Below are 12,500 nucleotides of genomic sequence, written 5' to 3'. Positions count from 1 at the left end.
AGTAGGGTTGGAGAGAGAGTGAGGATGGTTGGGAGCGAGTGAGGAGGGCATGGCAAGGAGTGAGGAGGGCTTGGGAGGGAATGAGGAGGGCCTGGGTGGGAGTGAGGATGGCTTGGGAGGGAGTGGGGAGGGTCTGAGAGGGCATGAGGAGGCTCTGAGAGGGAGTGAGGAGGATTTGAGAGGGAGTGAGGATGGTTGGGAGGGAGTGAGGAGGGCCTGGGTGGGAGTGAGGATGGCTTGGGAGGGAGTGAGGAAGGTCGGAGAGGGAGTGAGGATGGTTGGGAGCGAGTGAGGAGGGCTTGACAAGGAATGAGGAGGGCTTGGGAGGGAATGAGGAGGGCCTGGGTGGGAGTGAGGATGGCTTGGGAGGGAGTGAGGAGGGTCTGAGAGGGCATGAGGAGGGTCTGAGAGGGAGTGAGGAGGGTCTGAGAGGGAGTGAGGATGGTTGGGAGGGAGTGAGGAGGGCTTGGTAGGCTAGTGGGGATGGCTTGGGAGGGAGTGAGGAGGGTCTAAGAGGGAGTGAGGAGGGTCTGAGGAGGAGTGAGGATGGTTGGGAGAGAGTGAGGATGGCTTGGGAGGGAGTGAGGAGGGCCTGGGAGGGATTGAGGATGGCTTGGGAGGGAGTGAGGATGCCTGGGATGGAGTGAGGAGGCCTTGGGAAGGAGTGAAGAAGCACTGAGAGGCTTCGGAGGAAACTGTTAGGGGCCAACGATCAAGAGGGAGGCAGAGCATTAGATGGTGAGATAAGGTGAAGGATGATATGGAGAGAAGAGGTTTGGTGAAACAGAATGCCTTTGACAGAAAGCACTGGAGAGGACGCATCAGGCATCCGACCCCTTAATGTAAGGATAACGCTGGGAAAGAAGAGTGAGGGAATCATTGGAAAATAAATATGATCAAAGGAATGGAAATTTGCGATAGCTGATAGAGAATGAAACTAGTTTCTTTGCACTAAAGAAACTAGCATAAGAAGCAAAAGAGGCAGGAATAGAATGTTATAATAATGAATGGCTAAAATAAACCAGAAACAAAAACAATAATGCTAAAAATCTTTGCAATAAGAAAGGAAAAAAAAACTAATTGAAAAAGAAGGCAATGTAGAATGATTAATTATCATACAAATATATAGCAAATATGAAAATTAAATAAAACAGTAAGGAATAAAGAAAAAAAGGATAGAATATGAAAACGAAATGGATGAACTAGGTGATAACAGGAGCATATGAACATAGTAATTAAAGAAATACTAAGAAATAAGAAATAAAACTATTGGAAAAACCAATAATTACTGCAAGTAAATTCAAGGCCTGTCTCATAATAGAGGCAAAGACAGTAACAGGACCTAAGTCCCAAAACCTGAGACTCACAACGAACTGAGGAATGTTACTAAAATGAATTAGGGCCAGATGAAAAACCAGTGCCTTTTAATAGTCTATAAATGAATGATCTGTTTTAATGTTGGTAATGTTTTAAAAACTATTTTAATTTTTCATTACTTCTTATATCGTTTATTTATTTCCTTATTTCCATGAACAAAAATTATTGGAAAAAAAATGTTTATGGAAAAAGCGCTAGGTATAATATCAAATAATGAAAAGGATAAAAGAGAAAATTTAAAATCACTTAACAATGATGACAATTGTTAAACAAGATTCCCAGGAGACAAAATAAAACATTTTTTTTTTTTACAATATTATGTCAAAAAGAGCTAAATTAATGAAAATATAATACAAAAGTAACCACTACAGCCTTAAGTAGGGTTTTTGACTTGCTAAAAAGGGAAACATTGATGGAAGTTATGAAGAAAATATAGAATTTCCCGAAAATCATTAATGTTATCTCGCATAAACCAGCGCGAAAAAATAAATATTGATTTAGGGGAGGGTCTGCGAGAAATGGAATTTGCCAGTGGAATAAGACAAGAAGCACAGGATGAACATCACTGTGTAAGATGGTTCCATGAAGGGCATTGAAAAGGGTAGAAGAGAAAGGGAGAATTTTAAAAAAGAATTAGCATTGACAGAGCCATTATGCTTTTGGTAGAGAGGGAACTATAGAATATGCGAAATATAATATTTAGCTCTTAAAGGAAACTGGGGACAAATTGATTTTTAGAAATATACTAAGGAAAGAGGAACATTAAGATATATAATAAGGAAAGATATTCTGGTCATATAGAAGGCAATAGAGTATTACAAAATATATTCTATTTTGGCATTGAACTGGATTGTAAGAGAAGTATTTTCCAAACGCAAGGAAATGGAAATGATTCAAATTGTCTCAAAACCAGCAAACCAAACATTGGCATTTATAAAGAAAAATAGTAATAAAGTTTCATAAGGAAAACATATTTAAAGGGCACTAAAATACCATACAATTTATAAGGAACAAATATAATAAATCTAAGAGACACAGTAAAGAGAAAATATACAAGAATAGAAAGTGGCTCTTAATGGAAAATATGAAAAGCAAATAAAATTACAGATCTTTCATCAATTATGGAAGTAGGGAAGTCTATGAAAACAGGGTATATGTTGGAAGCTGGAGTGCAAAGATATTAAGAAATATAACATTTATTACATAAGGAAAAGTATTTCAGAGCTGAACATGAGCATATGACATAAAATAAATGACAAAGATAAAGATAATTTCCAAATTCAGCATATGGAAAGACCTTGAAAATAAAGGGAGCTTGAAAATATACAGGAAATTGAAAGAAAACTTTAAAATAGATATTTTTTTGCTCTCGGTGATATATTTTTCACACACAAAAAAAAAAACAAGTGGTACCCTACTGGAAACGTCCCTGTCTGGAGTTCTACTGGACTTGGATTCGAAACACGCTCAAGCTTGATAGTTTCGTGTAGTGAGGAGATCCATTACTATCCAGAGACGCAATGTGTATATATATATATTTTCTGTGTTGTGGTACACTATTGAAAACGTCCCTGCATGGCGTACTGCTGGACTGGGATTCGAAACCGCCCTATTTCCATAGTTTCTTGTAGTGTCTACAACCTCATCAACTTTATGAGGAAAGGATATGGGGTTTTGAGGAAGCCTAAATATCTTACTGATGAGTCACCATCATCAATTGTCTGTTCCTTCATGGTCATAACTTGGATGGAGACGGGCCCTGGGCGCTGATCATATGTATACATGGTCAGTCTTTAGGGTAGCGTCACTGGCCCTTGTCTCTGCCATTCATGAGCGACCTTTTGATTTTTAATGTATATAAAAAAATTTCTGTGTATAACGAAGATACTGTGGAAGGCAAGAGCCATCTTCTACTCTAGGGCATAATGAAGGTCTGCCATACTCCCTACTTTATATCAGTGCCTAAGGTTTCCAGGGTCCTGTTGGACATTCCCAACCCTCTCTTACAACCGTTTTTTTCCCCTGATAGCACAAATATAAAGACAAAGAAATGAACAGAATTAGTGAAGTGACCAAGAAAAAAGACCAAATTGTCAGTTTGAATTAATAAGACAAAGAAAAAGACAGAATAAGGAAGATGAATCAAGAAAAAAAAAGTTTACAGAGAGTATTACAAAAGTAATAATGAAAATGAAAAAAATAATCAATGATTGGTTAAGTGACAGACTAATGTTTTGTGAAAGGCGGAAAAGAGCAAATAAAATGATAAATGGAAGATACAAAAGCATAAGACAGAATTACAAAAATGGCCAAAACAAGACTGAAAAGGGACGAAATGGACAAAGTGAAAAAGCATATCGACAATTACTGAAGTGAAAAAGGCAGAATAGGGGAGAGCGCTACCGTTAATAGAACCAGCAATAGCAAAAGAATTATCCATATCTTTATGTAAATGAGGCAACAGAAAATACATGAGGAAACTCAAACTATATGCAATGCATATCGTCCTATTTATTGGGTCTAAATAAAAAAACCTACTGGTATTGAACACCAAGTTAAACTATCACCAAATACTGAAAAAAATACAGTACGTACCGAGACATAAGTTACCAGTGGGAAACTTATGAATAAATGTGTGGAGACGAAAAAAATTCACCCTAACCTCTACTGTGTTTACACAGGTGTTCTTGGGATGAACAGCAAGGAACCAGAAACAGTCAGTTTCGAAATAGCAACAGGGAAACAGTTCACAAATAACAGGAACGGTTAGAAATCGAGTTGCAACTGTAACAATGTGATATCATAATGGCATTTTGAAGGGTCATAAATTGTGAACTGAGGGGGAATTGGGCGGTTCTGGTCTAAACCACGGCCTTTGGAATAAATATCTAGAACCTTATCTCAAGTACTAATGTTAATTATCGAATAATAACGTCAATTAACCCAATAGTCAAAATTAAAGCTTTGTGTGATTTCCATAGAGCTGTGTATAAATATTCCATTCTGAATGGGGATACCTTAACGTGTAGAAAGGGTTTGTGTATCGTTATAATCAGCAAAGCTGTACTGGTCACCAGGGCTACCCATGCTGGGCTGGTTTGCTATGAGCAATCAGGCAAAAGTCTCCCAACATCACCAATCCACACTGGCCAAACCCCAAACGTGAATAATGATATGTTTGAGGGATTTGTCCAACAGTGGACTAGACACGGTTGCATTTGTTGTTCTTGTTGTTGTTGTTATGTAAAAATGTAAATGGCCGGTAAATAACCCACAATTAAAAGAAACGTCACATGATATTACAGGGTTTTCAGTGGTCATATTCATTCTTAACTCTAAAGAGTTCTCTAACAGCTTCTCTTTTCCCAGTGCCTCAAATTATCCCTTCCTTTATTTGTATATTCCAAATTGAGCTAAAATATAAGAGTATCATTATTTATAAGAATGAAAGCAATTAATTTATAAAAGAGGATTTTCTGAATTATTTCCTTTACAAGAAATCCAGAAATAGATTCCTTTAAAGATTTTATAATTCCACATTCATCCTTAGAGTAATTTCTTGCCTCTGAAAACAAAATTTGCTCTTAACTGTTTAAGAACATTATCAAAACATATGACATAAGATTTGCAATATCACAAGTTTCACATCACTTACACCTGAGGAAACCAGATCTTTCTTCGACTGACCAGCTTCTGAATTCTCTCCTATACAATCTCTTCCCCTGACCTATAACCTTCCATTGTTCAAAATATCGAGAGTATAATATTATCGCTTCCTTTTCAAGAGGGTTATTTCATAAAAGCAAGAAAGAGAAAATATGGTGTCGGTATAAGATAAATCACCTTATGTTCGTAACCCCTTCTTATCTCCCTCAGCAGAATAAGATGCTTTAGGCACGCAGACCCCTCATCTGGAAATATAAATATGGGTGAACAGAGAAGGGCTTGAATAATACGAAATTATATGTTGGGGTTTGTCTATGTTAGAGCATACGAGGGTAAACCTGGTATACTATGTATGCGCGGTATATACAGTATGCATGAGCATGCATGCACACAAATATATATATATATATATATATATATATATATATATATATATATATATATATATATATATATATATATATGTGTGTGTGTGTGTGTGTGTGTAATTTATATATACACATATATATATATATATATATATATATATATATATATATATATATTTATATGTATGTATGTATGTATGTATGCATATATATATATATGTACATATATATATATATATAGATATATATATATATATATATATATATATATATATATATATATATATATATATATATATATATATATACTGGAATTCCTTTATGGTAATAGCTTCTGGCTCGGCAGAGACTCGAACTCGTGCCACTCAGCCGAAACCTTGCCTGCAAGGACTCTACCAACTGAGCTATCATGAGAGATGTAAGTTTGTTACAAGTCACATGTTGCAAACTCACAATTCAACTATCATGGTGGAGATGGGTTTATTCAAAGTCTAAGAACAGATTCCTGAATTCGACAGGAATATGCATCAATGACAATTATAATTACACCAAGATTTTTATAAGAATTACACCTTTCAGTCTTAGCATACATTATTCTTTCCCATAACTCTCAAAACCTACATTGGGTTACATTTATTCTGAAATTTCTCAACATTTTCAAATTCTCTTTAAGACTTCTGCAGTTCCTCTCTCCACTTGCTCAAATCATTACAATATTATCTGGAAACCCCATTATTCCTTATCCCATTTACAACTAACTTTTCTATCCATAGAAACTCAAGTCCGCATCCATTGTCCTTTATCAGACCTCTAGAATTACACTCTATCCATACAGATTGAAAATATAAATTTAGAAGTAACTATAATAATATTTTGTTATCTTCATAAACATACAAATGTATTTGTCTATGAGAAGCAACGAAATTTTTACACTGAGACAAAACTAAGAATAAAAAAAACGTGACTTCCTTCAAAGTGAACCGAACCTTTTAGAAAAATAAAAAAAGTTTTTTTTTTTTTTTGGGGGGGGGGGCGGGCAAGTTTTGCTTATTAAAAGTAATCACGAGTTTATGAGGGGAGTTTCTGAGATTTTTTCTCTTTATTTTCTCTGTTAAACTTGACAGCAACTCCTTGTCCAGGAAGGTAAAAGTTTTCGAATATACGTGGAAAAGTTTTCAGCTAAAGATGCAATTGCCAGCAAAAGGCATCTCTTTTTAAATCTGCTCTCGACTAATTACCTGAAAATCAGGAATGAACTTACGAACGAGGTCGTACAGGAGAGATTAATATTATGATCACATTCCCAGTATTACATGACCTCACGATAATTTCTTCTTTTGATATTCAAATTTCGACTGAATTAAAAGTAGGATTTAACCTTGGTACCTTGAAATTTGGTGTGACTTTACAATATGACCTTTCCCACCGTTACCCCTATCAAAGTCATCCTCCTCTTCTACCAAACCTCTTCTCTCCATATCATCCTTCACCTTATCTAGCCATCTAATTCTCTGCCTCCCTCCTAATCTTCTCCCACTAATAGGTTTCTCCCAAGTCCCCAGCCCTCCTCACTCCCTCCCCACCATCCATTCTCAACACATGCCCAAACCGTCTCAATCATGACACTCTTATCACCTCTGTAATCTTCATTACCCCTGTCATTCTTCTTATTTCATCCTTTTACCATATTTCTAGCAGTGATACTCCCATAATACACATTAGCATTCTCATCTCTGATTTCTAAACTTTTACTTCCTCTTTTTGTCTTATAGAGTCCCCGTTTCCAATCCATATATTAACGCTAGTATTACTACTGTGATATAGATCTTGACTTTTAGCTTCATTTCGCATTTTCTTATCACCTACCACTCATGTTACCTCCCTCCACTTCCTCAAGGCTGCTTTCATCCTGTTCTCAACTTAAGCCTCATATCCTTCCTCCTGACTTTTAGTAGACCCCAATTACCATATGACCATTATATTTTAATTGCAACCTTACATTGGGACCTTGAAATTTAGCGACTCACCGTATTACCCCTAAATATAAATTGTAACCTTACATTACGACCTTAAAATTTAGTGTGGCCTCACTGCATGACCCTCAGATATATACTTTAATGTAATAGTACGACCTTGAAATTAAAATATGACCTTACCTTATGACCCTTAGATATATATTGTAACCTTACATTATGACCTTGAAATTTAGCGTGACCTCCATTTTTGGATTTGAAATGTCGATTATGACTGTACCTAAGGATTTTGCTTTCTGATCTAAAAATTTTGTGTCACCTCTCCTTATGACTAACATATCAATAAAACATTTTTCTTATGAGTGTAATTTTAACTTAATCCCTTGAAATTTGGAGGGGAACTTGATAAGGACTTAGCAAACCAGGCGTGACCTTACCATATAAACTTTACATATCGAGTGTAACCTTTTCCTTGATGACCGACACGAAGGATGTTACCTTAACCTCTGAATTATACACCAACCAAGTAAAGAAACATGACCTCACCTTATGCGAAGTTGTCCAGTCAAAGGTCACGTGGGAAGGTGATGCCTTCATGTAACAGTTCATCTTGACCTTTTCGTTCACGGCTGCCAGAATCTCCCTCTCGCCTCTCCAAGCACAGACTGGGGCATCTGCAAATGCATTAATCAGATGAAAAGCTCAAATTTTGTCTAAGTTATTTTTGTGATGGAATAAATAAATGGAAAACAAGTAGAAAGAGCAATCACATTTCAGACCTCCATCAATGAAGAATGTCAACATTTTTCTCAAGTCTACGGACCACGCTATTTCATAAGTTGACCGGGAATGAATCTATTGCAGGCTACTGTATAATAATAATAACAACACCAGAACCGAGATCTTGATCTGGATCACATTATAAATTTAATGGGTTCTTCTGGAGCCTAATATATATCAGTTGTTAAAATCTGGTGAAAATGAGTCAAGAAGCATTCATGTAACTATACTCTCAGACAAACAAAGATATAAATAAATAATAAACATTTTATAGCCTCTTTGACGGATGCAATAAATAGGGCAAAATAAACACTTGAACCATCTGTGTAAGCAGAAGTTATCAAATTTAGGTTGGACAAGATGGTGAAATACAAATATTTCTTTATTATACTCACAGTAGTCATAAAAAAGAAAAAAACATAATGATGTGGTAAGGATGGGAAAATTTTCGTTGTGTATGTTTTATAACCTTTTTTTTATGAATTAAATGATAATTAATACGAAACTAGAAATTGCAGTTTGGACATTTATCTCCCTTTTTATGATTTGCAGTTATCCATGACTTTCCATAAAACACAAAAATATAAAATGACATTTTAAGATTTTTTCAAAGATTTCACTCACCATGATCAAACAACCATGTTAAAGAAAAGGCCAAATATAATGAAGTATAAACTTTGATTTTTAAATTAGCAACTTTCAAGAGTATTGGTTTATAATATATATATATATATATATATATATATATATATATATATATATATATATATATATATATATACATACATTAAAACATAGATATATATATATATATATATATATATATATATATATATATATATATATATATATATATATATATATATATATATTTATATATATATATATATATATATATATATATATATATATATATATATATATATACATACATATACCAAGGCACCTCCCCCAATTTTGGGGGGTAGCTGACATCAACAAATGAAACAAAACAAAAAGGGGACCTTTACTCTCTACGTTCCTCCCAGCCTGCCAAGGGACTCAACCGAGTTCCGCTGGTACTGCTAGGGTGCCACACCCCACCCTCCCCCTTTATCCACCATAGATGAAGCTTCATAATGCTGAATCCCGTACTGCTGCTACCTACGCAGTCATCTAGGGCACCGGAGGAAGCAGCAGGGCCTACCGGAACTGCGTCATAATCGTTCGCCATTCATTCCTATTTCTAGCACGCTCTCTTGCCTCTCTCACATCTATCCTCCTATCACCCATCCATCCACCCAAACCTTGGCCTTCTTTTTGTACTTCTCCCATCAACTCTTGCCTTCATCACCTTCTTTAGCAGACAGCCATTTTCCATTCTCTCAACATTGCCAAACCACCTCAACACATTCATATCGACTCTAGCTGCTAACTCATTTCTTACACCCGTTCTCACCCTCACCACTTCATTCCTAACCCTATCTACTCGAGATACACCAGCCATACTCCTTAGACACTTCATCTCAAACACATTAAATTCTTTCTCTCCATCACTTTCATTCCCCACAACTCCGATCCATACATCATAGTTGGTACAATCACTTTGTTATAGAGAACTCTTTTTACATTCATGCCCAACCCTCTATGTTTTACTACTCCCTTAACTGCCCCCAATATTTTGCAACCTTCATTCACTCTCTGACATACATCTGCTTCCACTCCACCTTTTGCTGCAACAACAGACCCCAAGTACTTAAACTGATCCACCACCTCAAGTAACTCTCCATTCAACATGTCATTCAACCTTGCACCACCTTCCCTTCTCATACATCTCATAACCTTACTCTTACCCGCATTTACTCTCAACTTCCTTCTCTCACTCACCGTTCCAAATTCTGTCACTAGTCGGTCAAGCTTCTCTTCTGTGTCTGCAACCAGTACAGTATCTTCCGCAAACAACAACTGATTTACCTCCCATTCATGGTCATTCTCGTCTACCAGTTTTAATCCTCGTCCAAGCACTCGAGCATTCACCTCTCTCACCACTCAATCAACATACAAGTTAAACAATCACGGCGACATCACACATCCCTGTCTCAGCCCTACTCTCACCGGAAACCAATCACTATCTTCATTTCCTATTCTAACACATGCTTTACTACCTTTGTAGAAACTTTTCACTTCTTGCAACAACCTTCCACCAACTCCATATAACCTCATCACATTCCACAGATCCATAAACGCAACATACACCTCCTTACCTTTTGCTAAATATTTCTCGCACATTTCTAAGATTGCATTCTCTGTTTTATCCTTAATCCTATTAATCATTACTCTACCATACACTTTTCCAACTACACTTAACAAACTAATACCTCTTGAATTACAACACTCATGAACATCTCCCTTACCCTTATATAGTGGTACAATACATGCACAAACCTAACCTACTGGTACCATTGACAACACAAAACACATATTAAACAATCTCACCAACAATTCAAGTACAGTCATACCCCCTTCCTTCAACATCTCAGCTCTCACACCATCCATACCAGATGCTTTTCCTACTCTCGTTTCATCTAGTGCTCTCCTCACTTCCTCTATTGTAATCTCTCATTCTCATCTCCCATCACCGGCTCCTCAACACCTGCAACAGCAATTATATCTGCCTCCCAATTATTCTCAACATTCAGTAAACTTTCAAAATATTCCGCCCACCTTTTCCTTGCCTCCTCTCCTTTTAACAAGCTTCCATTTCCATCTTTCACTGTCTCTTCAATTCTTGAGCCAGCCTTCCTTACTATCTTCACTTCTTTCCAAAACTTCTTCTTATTCTCTTCATATGACTGACCCAATCCCTGACCCCACCTCAGGTCAGCTGCCCTCTTTGCCTCACGTACCTTGGGCTTTACTTTCACCTTTTTCTCTCTATATTTTTCATACTTCTCTATACTATTACTCTGTAGCCATTCTTCAAAAGCCCTCTTTTTCTCTTCCACTTTTACCTTCACTCCTTCATTCCACCATTCACTGCCCTTCCTCATGCTGCCTTCAACAACCTTCTTGCCACACACATCACTTGCAATCCCAACAAAATTTTCTTTTACTAACTTCCACTCCTCCCCTAAATTACCAGTTTCTCTTACTCTCACTTCATCATATGCCATTTTCAACCTTTCCTGATATTTACTTTTTACCCCCGGTTTTATTAACTCTTCAACCCTCACTAGCTCCCTTTTACATCCACCTACTCTATTCCCCAACTCTTTTGCTACAACTAACTTTCCTTCCACATAAAAATTATCAGGCATACCGTTAGCCATACCCCTAAACACGTGCACGTCTTTCAATCTTCAAAACATTCTTTTAGTTATCAACACATAATCCATTAATGCCCTTTCTACTACTCTTCCATTTGCCACTCTTACCCATGTATATATGTTTTTATATTTCTTTTTGAAAAAGCTAGCACTTATTACCATCTCTTGTTCAACACACATATCTACCAGTCTCTCACCACTCCTATTTTCACCTGGTACGACATACTTCCCAATGACACCTTCTACCTCTCCAGCGCCCACTCTAGCATTTAAGTCACCCATGACAACTACATAATTCCTTCTACCCAGTCCCTCTACACACCTAGTTAATTCATCCCAGAACTCATTCCGCTCTTCTTCACTTTTCTCTACCTGGCCCATATGCACTGACAAACGCCCAACATTCCCTACCCAACCTAACCCTTACCCACATTAACCTAGATGATATCTCCTTCCATTCCACTACTTTACCTGTCATCCATTTACTCAGCAATAAAGCCACACCCTCTCTCGCTCTTCCCCTTTCAATCCCAGACACTCTACCAGACATTTCACCAAACATCACTTCACCCTTTCCTTTCATCTTTGTCTCACACAAGGCCAATACATCCATCCTTCTATTTCTAAACATACTTCTAATCTCACATCTTTTACTCTCTATCGTACTACATCCACGAACATTCAAACACCCCAAAACTAGAGTGCAGAGAGCAGGCACTCTCCCCCCAGCTCCCTCTCTTTGTTGACATCTCGCAGGATTATATACAGGAGAGGGGGTTCCCAGCCCCTTCGTCCCATCCCTTTTAGTCGCCTCTTACGACACGCAGGGATAATGTTGGCGCTATTCGAATTGTTTTTATGCCCCCGCAGCCACAGGGCCATATGTATATATATATATATATATATATATATATATATATATATATATATATATATATATATATATATATACATTATATATAATATATATATATATATATATATATATATATATATATATATATATATATATATATATATATATATAAATA

Source organism: Palaemon carinicauda, chromosome 25, assembly GCF_036898095.1.
Source record: "Palaemon carinicauda isolate YSFRI2023 chromosome 25, ASM3689809v2, whole genome shotgun sequence".
Classification (NCBI taxonomy): Eukaryota; Metazoa; Arthropoda; class Malacostraca; order Decapoda; family Palaemonidae; genus Palaemon; species Palaemon carinicauda.
Note: the sequence above shows the minus strand (reverse complement) of the source record.